The sequence below is a fragment of the Triturus cristatus genome, chromosome 6 (genome assembly GCF_964204655.1).
Source record: "Triturus cristatus chromosome 6, aTriCri1.1, whole genome shotgun sequence".
Lineage (NCBI taxonomy): Eukaryota > Metazoa > Chordata > Amphibia > Caudata > Salamandridae > Triturus > Triturus cristatus.
In genome coordinates, this window is record NC_140589.1 from 216,582,972 (window position 1) to 216,596,734 (window position 13,763).

At 44.0% G+C, this 13,763-nt stretch overlaps 1 protein-coding gene across 2 annotated transcripts in view; it reads right to left on the minus strand.

Moving 5' to 3' along the window:
- The window catches only part of LOC146816669 (adhesion G protein-coupled receptor F5-like), a 675,219-nt gene that overhangs the window by 321,056 nt on the left and 340,400 nt on the right, over positions 1–13,763 (minus strand). The gene's annotated exons all lie outside the window — the stretch shown is intronic.

The window sequence follows — 13,763 nt, forward strand, 5'->3', positions numbered from 1 at the left end:
ATGGTTCAAGAGTAAATGTAACAACCAAGTAGATAATTGAGATTCTGTGTTTTTTTTTATATGGAAACAAAATGGGAGTTCAATAGTCAGAAAAAATACCAAACCCCTAAATATGTCACGTATACAAAAGTAGGGCCCAATTTAAAACACAATATCTTGCATGTAAATTAACTTTGGAAAGGAAGCAAATACTTATTATTTTCAAAACTGTCACAAGGAGCAGCAGGCTGGCCCTTTTCAAGCCTCTTCCATAGTGGGGAATTTTTGTATTTTTATTATGGGCCCTATTGCAAGGGTATTTATACACGGGTGTAAAACATAAGTCAATCGTGCTTCCTGAATCAGCCCGGCGTGAATTCCCAGAACACTGGGAATTAGTGTTATCCAACCAGTGTAAGTACAAACTTAGGGCCTTATTCATTTATCACTTTTTGTGACGCAACGGCAGCGTAAAACATGCCCCCTGTTGCATCCTATTTACAAAGTGATGCATCTAAGCAGATGCGTCACTTTTGTAAACCCCTGTGCCACATTATACCTGCGTCAGGGATAATGTATGCAGGGGGTACGTTCGCACGCAAGTAAGCCTCGTAGAAGTGACCCAGTGAAATCTATGAGATTTAATTGCGTCACTTATAGGACGCCATTGCGTCAATATCTTACGCCTGCCTCACAGCAGGCATCAGACTGACGCAGGCCCTTTCAAATGGGGTTTGCCCTATGTGAAAGGACACATTGCTGGGTTTGCACCACTTTTGTGACACACTCCAGCAATGCGTCATTTTTGCGCCTACAGATACGTCAGAAATACTGACGTATCTGTAACTCCTTGCGACATGATGCATCATACTGTAAATATGACGCATTAGCATGTTGCAAGGAGGGCGCAATGAAAAGTGACGCATTACTGTTTTCACGCAGTGATGCGTCACTTTTCATAAATGAGGCCCTTAATGTGTTAAGAAAATAAGTCTGAGAATAATATTCTTCACGAATATTTATCCCAATGACTTCTTTTATTCTTCAATATATGTTGTCACTGCAATACAGCCGAACAGCTGTTTGGCTGTATTGCAGTGACAAAATATATTGAACAATACACATTTGTAAAATGTACTAATGTCTATATTTCCAACTGCGCATCTGTGTAAGTTTCTACTTTTCCGCTATCAATCATTTCCAAGTACACATTTACACCTTGGTGTAGGCTTACCTGGCTCCACCAGGGGTGGAGCCTGCTAGAACAGAATTAGCAAATGAATAAGTTACTAATAGTAACTTTTCTCACGTTGGTGGAGTTCTATATATGGGAAAGTACAGGGAAACGTAATAAAGTTTACCAATTTTGGGGGAAAATAAAAAAAGTTTTTTAATGTATATTATAAATGTAAGTTAATTTTAAAAATATTTGAAACATATTATTAATAAGATAGAACGATACGACACCTTAGCTAGGACAATTAAATGTGTATTGTAAGAAACTGGTTTATTGATTGAGTGGTGTGAAAACCCTGCTCAAGCAACACCCACTATCCTTGTCAGGGTGAACCACAAAAGTCACTAAATTAACCTGTGCTTAACCCTTTGGAAGCTTGGCACCAAAGCAGTCAGTATTAACTTAAAGGTACTGTTTAAAGAACGCATGCAATACCCAAAACAGTAACAAAGTGAAAACACAACACATGAAAAGTCCTAAACGAGTTCAGTGGAGTATATCAGCAGGCTATGTCGTCATCGTTGGGGAGCCCATGGATGAAGCCTTGGCGAAGTTGTTGATGACGGGAAAAGATAGATGTCAAGGCCGAGGACGTTGTCATTAAGGAGCCTGCAGCCAGCGAGACCGGTGAAGGTTTTTTCTTTCAGACTTAGACAACTTTGTGGAAGTGGAAATCCTGCAGCAGAATGAAGCCGCAAGCTGTAGTAGGAGAAGCATATACGAGGTTGGATCCTATCGCTGAGAGGTCCCACTGAATACGATTTGCTGCTGCAGATAAGAGTGTAGCAGGAGCTATGCGAAGTGAGGATGACCGGCAATGCATGCTGGGTGGGTCCGGTGGAAGTCAGGTCCTGGTCTTCTGTCAGTTCGTCTGGTAATTTTAGGTGAAAATCTTTCTATGTTCCAAGTTTTAGAGTTAGGCAGGATCAGCTTCTCTAACACCACTTCCAAGGGTCCAGGACCCCTTGGGGAGTTAGGACTCACTCCAGCAGATGCCAGGAGTAGTGTTCCAGGTCTCTGGAGCTTGTTATGTTCCTGTACTGCACACAGTAGGATAGCCAGCTAGCGCTTGAAGTCACTTCTGATGGTCATGGGTCAGGAGGATGGTCCAGTTATCCTTGAAACAGCAAGTCAGGCCTTCAACCAGCAGGGTAGGCCTCTGGGGAGCAAGGCAGGCCTTGAGCGGCATGGTATCGCCCTAGTAGCAGTAGGACAGTTCTCTGTGGAACAAGATCATTTTTGTGAAGTCTTTCACAGGTCCAGGAGTGGAACAGACTGGTGTCAGGCTCCTTGGTATGTGCTGGAGCCAAACTCTTTAAAGTGTAAGTGGGGCAGCGAACAACTCCATCCCCAGCCATCCGGCTGCTGGCCCATCCTGTCAATACCTTCTCCCTCTTGTCTCACTGTTTGAGATGAACACAAAAAGCCCAACAACAGAGCCATTCACAGTCATGTAACCCAGGCCAATGGCAACAGGCAGCAAATGGCTATAACAAGAAACTGGCAACTTTCTAAAAGTAGAATTCTCAGAATTGTGACCTAGAATCTGACTTTACCTATAATGAGGATTTTAAATTACAATTCATTTGAGTCCACACTTGACATTCCTGGATGCTCCTAATCAAAACTTAGAACGTATTGAATGTGTGAAGGTAAACCATTGTTTTTAGTAGGATACATTGACCTTACATGAGTGAAAAACAAATGTAGACGTTTTCTACTGCCAGGATATGTAATACTTAAGAACACGCCATTCTATTTTTTATTTATTGGGTTTTTCATAAGAAATAGCAAACATGTAACTTGCAATCATTACAGACGTATACATGCATTTTCTGGAGTTATGTGCATCCTTTTTTATTTTTTTAAAAGGTGTCATGTACAGTACATTGTAGATCACTGCATTTGTAATATTCAGCCTGAAACATAGGACAGGAGAAGAGCCACACCGTGGAACGTTCATTAAGTGCCACATGTTGTTAGATATCCACATTGCAAATTACAGCATACATCAGGGATCTAAACTGATGTTAGGGTATCAGGGTAAAATCTGATCATGGCACAATTGGTAAGCCAATCCCATGCATCCTGGCAAACATTATGTAGTACACACTATAAATACAGTTTTTGCAATTATAATACAGTACTGTCTCCACAACCCCAACTATCCCCTTTCAGCCACTGTATCTACCGGATGAGATAGTGGATAGTTTTTCAAAGGATCCCATTTATCTTTGGGACGGGATGTCATGGGGAGCAGATCTGCATAATTAGACAGTTGTTTGTGACAATATATTAAATCAGTGATCAAATCTTTAAATATCGGTGCCCTTCCTCGCCCCATCTGCATGCAATGTGCGTTTGGCCATCAATAGCGTCAGGGAAACGTATCTACGAAAAGGCTTATCTATGAGTTTCGTATATCCTAGCAACGCTAATAGGGGAGTCTTTATAATTGACAATGCTGTCATCTGCTCTGAGGCTTTAAAAATGTATCGCCAATATGCTTGCATACTTGCGCAGCTCCATGCTAGATGGAGAAAGTCGGCACCTTCCATGCCGCATCTATCACACCTATCGTTGTCTCACAGTTTGTATTTATACAATTTAAAATGTAGACTACGCAGTCTACTATTTGCTGACACCTGTTCCGTTAAAAAAAGCCTGTAAACAGGCAGAAAGAGATTGGCGAAAATCTTACGAGCCTAGGAAAAAATGTCTGTATTTGGCTAAAGTTAAATACTATCACAGAGCTGTGTGTAGAGCACGTGCGGCTTTTTACGCACAGGAATTTAAAACCAGCCGTAATCCGTCTAAATTAATTTTTAAGGTCCTAAAGGACCTGACGGCTACAAGAGCAACTGTGACGGAAGCTTGCTCAGTGGCTCGTCGTGAAGACTTGGCCACTTTCTTTCTTGAAAAGGTTCAGGCTATTTACCGTACCTTTCCTTCAACAGGAGTAGCAGCCGAACTTCCTGGCCGCATATTGACTGTTGGTGAGTCTTTAGCCTCATTCCCTAGTCTGTCGATGGAGACCTTTCTGAAGCTGGTTGGTAGGATAAAATCTGGCTCTCTTAGGGATCCTATGAAGCCAGCTCAGTTCAGAGATTCTGCTGCTATCTGTCTCCCCCCAGTGTGTCACCTTATAAATCTGTCTCTTGCTTCAGGTGTTGTTCCAACTAAATGGAAACAAGCCGTTGTAACACCGATTTTGAAAAAATCTACGCTGGATCCTTTAAAACTGGAGAGCTATCGTCCGATTTCCCTCCTCCCCTGGGTCGCGAAGCTTGTTGAGTCCCATGTGAACGGGGTGCTGTCTGAACATCTTGCTGAGAATGGCATTCTGGATTCTTCCCAGAATGGCTTCCGTGCTGGTCATAGCATTGAGACAGCTTTGCTCTCAATGACAGAACATCTCCGCCCCGTTCTCGATGCTGGTCAGACTGCGGCACTGATATTACTTGATCTTAGTGCCGCGTTTGATACGGTTTCGCATGGGATCCTTCTTCAGAGGCTATGGGAGGCTGGTGTTACGGACACTGCTCTCGATTGGTTCCGCTCGTTCCTGACTGAACGATCGTTTAAGGTGTCAACCCCACCGTTTGAGTCCAAGTCCTACCCACTGGATCTGGGGGTTCCTCAGGGATCGGCGTTGAGTCCCACATTATTTAATCTCTATGTGAGACCGCTAGCTGCGGTCGTCAAACAGTGGGGCATAACTATGGTCTCCTATGCTGACGACACGCAGCTGGCGGTTGTACTCAACGGAGATGCCGACGTGGATGCCCCCAGATTCCGGGATAGTCTGTTGGAGGTAGCTGGCTGGATGAATACCAACTGTCTCCAGTTAAAGGCTAAAAAAACGGAGGTTATGATCGTTGGTAAGCAGGCAGATCTTTGGGGTGACATGTGGTGGCCTCCTGAACTGGGTGTTACCCCTACCCCAGTTTCAGAGGTAAAAAATGTGGGGGTCTGGCTGGACCCAGTTCTAGGTTTCAGCACCCACACTAAAAAAGTGGCGGCTACTTGCTTCGGCATCTTACGTGGGCTGAGGCCTATCCTGCCATTTTTTGACGCTCCAACTAGACAGCTAGTCATACAGGCGTCCATTTTATCTCGGCTTGATTATGCCAGCTCGCTCCTGTTGGGGGCCAATCAGGCTGAGATTGTTCGGATGCAATGTATTCAGAACGCCGCAGCAGGGCACTGGTAGGTTTACCGACGTCCTGCTCTGCGGAAAGTACTAGCCGTTCCTTGCATTGGCTACCGATAGCACAGAGGATTTCTTTTAAGGCTCTGTGTCTTTCCTTCAAGATTCTCAAGTGGGCCTCACCTCCGATTCTTGCCAATCTTCTGGTACCTTATGTGCCTGTGCGCTCCTTAAGATCTTCAGGCCAAAATCTTGTGGTGGTTCCACGGTTTAGGCTTTCTAGAGCTGGGGGATGGTCTTTCCGGGTACTAGCTGCTAGACTTTGGAACACACTCCCCCCTAACATCCGCGAAATTGATGAACTTTTTAAGTTTAGGAAGGCTATTAAAACGCACCTGTTTCCCTATGTAGCTTAGTTTTCCGACTGTGTCCCCCTGGCTGTACAGAGTGTTGTAGTACTGCAACCTTTTTAAGCGCCGGGACGCCCCTTGGCTGGGGCATCTGTGCGCTATATAAGAGACCGTAACCGTAACCGTAACCGTTTGTAGGCAGCAATACGTACATTGTTTATCTGATACCTCACTACCTAGCTCAGTGTCCCATTGCATGCGGGAATGGCACTGGTCTACCACCTGCTGTGTATGTATCACATGATAAAGTGTGGAAACTGCGTGCACCGATGATGTGGCCTGGAGCATTGCATGCAGTGGGGCCAGTGTCGGGGGCTCTAATTGGTATGTTGGGGTGTTATCGCAACACGCCCTTCTATTTAAATAGGCCACCCAACCCTATGGTCATTTAGTGCCTACCTTTAGGGTGACTTATATGTAAAAAAAGAAAGGTTTAGGTCTGGTAAGAGGTACCATTTTCCAGGTCAAATAGGTAGTTTAAATCTGCACTGCAAAACTGCAATGACAGACCTGAGGCATGTTTATAGCAATAAAAAGAATCCCACCATATTTTTTAAATATTAAATATTTTGTGCAATGGAAAGTTGAGTCGAGTTACATTTTTTGTGTTTTGTTTTAAAGTTATGGTAATAATTTTTTTAGATGAATGTTATTTTTAAATGAAACTATTACAAAACACATTTCTTAATTTTCTTCTGAATTATTTAATTTGGTTAACAATTACGTTGGGGTGTTATTTTAAGTGCCTGTCACCATTATCCAACCATATAGGAGTAGGTTGCAGGAACCCGTAAGTGTACTGTGAGTGTGTGGTGCTCGACCTACTCCAAGCCAATGCTACATTTACTACTATTTGGTCACCTTTAGAGCTGTAGTAACTTTGAAAGGGCAGTTTTGAATAACAATGGTCTTATTCTTTTGAGGATGGGTTTATTATAGTAGCTTGTTGCTCCCTAACCCACTCCTTAAATGTCCATAATCTCCTCCTCTTTAGTAGTAAGTATTCCATCATTTTCAAGCTCGATCCCTTGCTCCTGTTATATTTACTACTTAATCCTTAAACCTACGCATGTGGATATCTTTGGCACCACAGCCAAAATCACAGCACATAAAAGATTGGAGAGGCAGAGGTCTCCACCCGCATGTTAATGAAAAGCATTTTGTAGGATGTCAAAAGTAATTCTGTAATACTACTTCACATACTGCGAAATGTGTAAATGGACAAAATAAGGCACTTGAAAGTAAAAAATGGTAATGAATAAAACAATAGTGAGTATGAGTAATATTGAGTGTCCTCTTCCAAGAGATTATTGTAATGTTACTTTCAGAGAAAACCTAGCCAGGAGTCCCCTTCATCACAGAAACAAAAAGTAATGGACACTCTGGGGCAGATTTACAAGCCCCTTGCGAGACATTTACGCCGCCATTGCCTCACTTCTGTGACGCAGTGGCGGCGTAAACCATGCGCCATGTTGCGCCTTATTTACAACGTGACACATCTAGGGAGATGCGTCACATTGTAAAGCCCTGCGCTACATTAAACCTGCGTCAGGTTTAATGTATGCAGAGTGGGCGTTCCGTCAGAAAAAGCCTCGGAAAAGTGACGCAGAGAAATCTACAAGATTTCACTGAGTCACTTTTCCGACGCTACTGCGTCAAAACCCTGCGCCTGCTTGAAGCATGTTAGGTATTGGCAGCCCCTGAGCATTGCTGGAGTTGCGTCGTGCTTGCGACACGACCCCAGCAATGCGCCGCCCTTATGCCATCAGATGCGTCACGCATCTGTTTAGCCTTGCGCCACGATGCGCTGCACTGTAAATGCGGCGCATCTGTGGTGGCGCAAGGGTAAACTTGCGTGACGCATCTTTCCTGACGCATCCCTGCTGATTTGCAGGGATGCGCCAGGAAACATAAATCTTCCCCTCTGTGTGCCTGCCCTAACCTCTTCTGAGTGTAAAAACACTACCCTAAGCCAGAACTGTTACTCTGAACAAACATTAAATTGATTTGAACTATCAGGGCCCATCTTCTGCCTGGCTCCAGATATCTATTTTTGCTTTATAAGTTTGAACGAGACAACTGTTGCAGAACTGTTTAGGAGGAAGGTATGACGTAGATTGCCCAGAGGCTTACATTCCTTCTCAATCCTCCTCCTCAATCCTCATCCTGCATATAGTAGGAATTTACTTCAAAGTATTAGCAGGTGGCTCTGGCTAGCAAAGACGTGACATGTGTGTCAATGAGAGCAGGAAATACCTATTTATAAAGGATGTCAACTAAGCTTTCTAAGTCTGTTAATATTCTTGATCTGAAGGAAGAGGCACAGATAACAGGAATCGTCCGGCATGAATATCCATTCATACTTGATTATTTACTTGCTCTGATAACATTTCCATATCATTTACACACAGTTGTAGCTACCCTAAAGTTGTAGTCACTTACATTACATTACCGTGTCCCCAATAACACTACTTGATAGGAGTGTTGGGCATGTCAAAGATTGTGAAGGGCTGTCCTCATACCTCAACAGGTGTCATGCTTCAACATAGGCAGCCCTCGCTCTCTAAAAAAACGGTTTGATAGAGAGCGGGCCTACACCTTAAGACAGGAGGCACTTCTAATCATTTAAGTGGGGGGCCTGCAAAAATAGTGATTTAAAAACCAATGTAGTACACCAATTTGCATTTAATCGTAGGGTATAGTACTTGGTATTAAAAATATGGAATGTGGGGATTAGGGGAACTATTACCCCATCACCACTGTTATTGTCGTCAATAAACATTTCCATATCAACTGTTAGTAAATTCATGCTTCAAATCATTTGAAATATAATCTGCTCTTCACTCTGACGATAGAAAACATGAGCCTCTAATATGTTATGGGAAGTGCTTTTGCTTTACTCCTATACCCAACGTCTGCACTTTCTGTGGTATACACGGACATTTGAATACAGGCAGTTTATTTGCCAAATTGAAAGATGTAGCAACTGTACAAACATGCTTGTTCTGTTAAGCAGAGCATATGCGGCAGGTAATGCAGAGAACAAAAGCACAAAGGCCCCATATATTCACAAAGATTTAACTGTAACTTACCCTTCTATTACTATTGGCTTACTTCTAAATTCAAGTACTAGGCCAGGATTAGCTAAAATGGAACAGCATGGTAAAATAGGACTTATTCAGAAACAAAATTACCATTATTCAAAAGGGTGAAATGTGCAGAATAATCTTGTATAACTGATGCATATGTAAAATGTAAATGACTGTGAAGAACTCACACCTTCCTGCACAAAAACAATCCCGAGAGGCATTCTCCTCTTTTTATGGAAAGAGCTAAAAACGAGGGGAAATTAAAATATTTCTCCTCATTAAGCCTGCTCTGGGGAGATGTAAGGTTTGGTGCTGCTGCCCGAGGGTTACGTGCTTAAGTAAATCTGGGGCAGCATCAAAATCCATGGGTGCTGCTTGGGAAACCCCTCCGCAACACCCATGAAAGGCCTCCTTGAGGCAGAGTGAGCCAAGGCAGAGACTTGCAGTGTTGTGTCTTACTCCATATCTATGAGGCCATGCAAAGCCACGCAGAGTAACTTTGGGTCACCTCATATATATAATTGAGAGGTTTACGCCACCGGGGCATCAAAAAAAGTGACACTCCGGCAACGCACGCCTCTCATAAATAATCCCCTAGATGTCAGCGGAATGAAGAGCATATGCATCTGTAGCACTACATGCTAAAAAGAGATGGGTAAATGTTAAGTAACTGTGAGAAATTGGGTTACTAGTTGAGGGGGGTGGAACCTTATTCAAGCAACAACCACAATTCTTGTCAGGGTGAGGCACAAGCAATCCCCTAAATTAACCTGTGCTCAACCATTTGGCACAGAGCAGTCAGGCTCAACTTAGGGGCAATGTGTAAATTATATATGCAGACCTTCAAACAGTAATAATATTGAAAATACAACACAAGAAAAATACCACACCAACTTAGAAGAATAGAGCACGATTTAATAAATAAATACATACTAAAATGACAAAAATCTAATCTGTAGAGCCAGAGTTAAGAATTTTTAAAGATTTAAGTGTAAAATAGCAACAAAAAAGCACAAAGCGGCAAACACAGCTGTCTGGTCGCGCAAGATTAGGAGAAGGTCACAACTTCAGGCCAATTCCAATAGAGCACAGGTCAGATACAGGGACCAGGTTAGTCCAGCTGAAAAGTTACCTTCTCAGTCCATTGAAAAGAGTCCCATTCGTGGTAGAGAGGATACGCATTGCAGATGGTCATCACTGCAGCACAAAAGGCAGGCACAGTGTTGCTGCAGCTCGCAGATCCTTTAGTCAACATGAAAGGACTTGCTGTAGCTTCACAGTGCGCTCTCTGTGAGAGATCGATACTGTAGTGCGAAGGGTCAGGCTGATGGAGCTTCACGTGACTGGGCTGTGAAAGTGACAAGGATTCAAAGCCAACTGGCCTGTTTGCAGTCCCGAATAGCACATGAACTGCTCTTTGGCTACACCAAGGGTCCAGGACCTCCGAGGCACCACTTGGGTGTCAGAAGATTTCTTCAGCTGGAAATGAGAGATGATACAGATGGTTGGGAGCCTGTTCTCAGAACAGGAGGCCAGCATACTAGACCTTGGAGTCACTCTGGGTGTCCTGGGTTCAGGTGCATGTCCAAATCCTTCTGCTTCAGGCAGGAGGGCGGCAGGGAAGAAACACAGCAAGGCAGCAGACTAGTAAGGCAGTAGTCAATCAGGGCAGCCGTCCAGCAGTTTCAGAGTGTTCACAGGTCCAGAAGTGTACAGAGGAGTTGAAGTCTGGGATCCAGTATTGATACTTAAAGCTTTCTTTAAAATAGGAAAAGTTTCTAGTGGTTTGCATTCATAGGCATGTTGCCTTCCCTGCCCTGGCTACAGACTTACAATAGGTTGTATGTAGCCCTTCATGGAGGCACAACGCAGTCTATTCCAGTATAATTAGGCTTTGCCCAGCTCTGCCCTCCCAGCCTGCCTGCCAATGATGGCCCATCCAGGCACACGTAAACTCTATCTTGTGCTTGGCTGTCTAGGCGAAATACACAAAGCTCAACTTCCGACTACATCCAGGCATGTGGCCCAGAGAAAGGTTGCAGTAAGTAGATGATTAAGGTAGGAAACTGTCAACTTTCTATAAGTGGCATTTTCAAAATGCTATTTTCTGACTGCACCATAATGTAGGATTTGTCATTACAAATACAGGGGAGGGCTAGGCCTTGTGGTAGTGAAATATGATTTTATGAGTTTTTCACTACCAGGAAATATAAAATGTAAAAGTACATGTTCAAGCTTTTTAAATACATTGCACCCTGACCCTGGCCTGTCCAGGGCCTACCCTAGGGGTTGCTTATATGTATTAAGGTTTGGACCTGTCAAAAGGCATATTTTGCCAGGTCAAATTGGCAGTTTAAAACTGCACACACAGGCTGCATTTGTAGGCCTGAGACATGTTTAAAAAGCTACTTAAGTGGCTGGCACAATCAGTGCTGCAGCTCCTTTAGTAGAATTTAATTTACAGGCCCTGGGTACATGTAGTTCCCCTTTACTGGGGACTTATAGTAAATTAAATATACCAATAGAGTATAAGCCAATTAAACCATGTTTAAGGTGAGAGCACAAGCACTTTAGCCCTGGTTAGCAGTGGTAACTTGCACAAAGTCCAAAAGCCAGAAAAAATGAATTCAGCAAAATAGAGGAGTGAAGGAAAAGGGTTGGGGGGAACTATGCCAAGGATGCCTGGTGTTACAGTAACATTTTCCTTTGAGTGCCAAGTGAGGTAGACTCAGAAAGAAATTGCAGTGAAAACTGATCCATTACTTTAGCGAGATACACACCCTCCTTTGTGTAAACCTAGGAAAATTCTTGGCTAGACATCTTTTACCACTGTAAGAAAATGGGTTATTAGTCAGGGTGAATGTGGGTCCATAACAAGGAATAAGTTCACCAACTTGTCAGGGTAAACACAAACTTAACTACAAAAAATAGAATTGCCTTTAGTAGCAGTTAGGGGTGGGCAGAACTTGCTGAGTTTCACTCTGCTGAGTTACATGAAAACTGTACGAGATTCCGCGGAGTTCCAAGAATGGGCCAAAATCGACACGTTGCACTGCTTCCACTTATTTTTAGCGGCTGGAGCTCATTCTGCGCTGAAAGGTTGGCATGAGCGCTACCACCCAGCACTCTAGAAGGTGCTGTCATCAAGATGATTTTTCTGCCGCTCAAGTAGATTTCTACTTGAGTTGCAGCTTTCTCACCGTGAGTGGTCGCGACCGCCAGCGACTGTCCACAGTGGAAAAATATCACTGAGTCCCCCCCTAGCACCCAAAAAACATGCTAGGAGATGGCAATTCTCGCTCTTTACCATTGGCAAGCCACAAGTGAGAAAAAACTGCCACACAGAAATTGGCAGAGCTATGGTGTCATGTAGTTACTACAAATACATAGGTTTTGCATGTTTGGACAACATAAACTTAGGGATTGGTATCTAGACTGATTCAGGACCCCCCAAAGGATATGTTAGCCTTTAGACCAGCCAGCTCACAGTGCCACCATAAGCCCCCTAACCTTACCAAGGAGCAAATTGTTTTTGGCAACTATCGAACATAATAACACTTGATCCTCCAGGGATCGTGGAAACAGTACAGTACTTTTTGCTCAGTCAATTGTGCTCAGTAAGTCTCAGAGAGATACACAGAATAAACAATGGGGGCGTTTTCAATAAGTGGATTTTGCAAAACTCCGCGAGCTCCATTCTCGAAGCAGAATATATCGCCCACCCCTAGTAGCAATGGCACAGAACATAGAAGAATTTTAACTTATTTTAGGATGAAAAGCACCAATAAACCACCTAGCTTCCAGGGTTGTGATAAAATGTACCCTGAACTGAAGTTGGGGCTGACTGCGAAGGGACCCTAAACTGAAGTTGGGGCTGAACGCGAAGCTCCAGGAGGCTTGCAACCTATATGAAAATCTAGTAAACAACTTTACATTCTGTCTTTTTTCCAGCAGAGCAAGATCGAAGGTTATACCCAACAAAGTCCTCGCGTCAGCAGAAGCCTTTCATGCTTTTGGGAACAATTTCTATATTTAGTCTTTTTGTAGCTCACAAATGTGTAGCGGTACAAAACTGGAAGCTGCAGCTAGACAGGTTGAACTAAAACCAGATACCATAGCTGCAGAGGTACACTTAAGTCTTCTTACGTGAGGAAAGAAATCTGCACAAGAGCAACTTTGTTTTCAATCTCACTGAGGGCGTGCTTTAGGCCTGTAGCCTTAATTGGTTTCTCCTGGTCCTTTGGATGTTGCTAAGTTGAAACATTTCCTTCTTTTAGAGTAGCTCCTTTTGGTCTCTTCCAAGATTCCAAGGACCTCAGCCCAGCACTTAGGGCCTTATTATGAGCATGGCAGTCCTAGGACTTCTGTACTTGAGGAGGCTATCTGACCACCATCACCACTGCGAGTCCGCCCACGACATCTCAACTGTGGTGGTTGGACCGCCACAGGAGACCCGCGTCTGCAGGGATCTCCAATCCTATGGCAGTGGCTCAGGGAAAGGTGCAGGAATATGCTGGCTGAGCATATTGGGAGTTCAGTATCCACCTCCAATTTCATGGCGGAGAGGCCACCATAAAAAGGGTGGTGGAGATGCAACTAAGAGGGCCCTAACAAGACCACCTTCCGCTTCTGGGCCTGGAGTGCATGCAGGGGTGCAGATGTTGTGCTACCTGGAATTACACCCGCATTCCTGCACAGTCTGACATGCACAACATGTGTCATTCCATACCGTGCAGGGATGTGCTGCAGGCACTGTTCTGGTAGCAGTCTGCTGCTAAGGCTCTCCCATGCACCTAACACAGCCACAAGACCACTGCAGCACCAGCCGCCCGCCCTTTATTCAACTCAGAATCCGGCAGGTGGGTGCACTACGGGCTTGGTAGTCCTCCTGCCAGGGC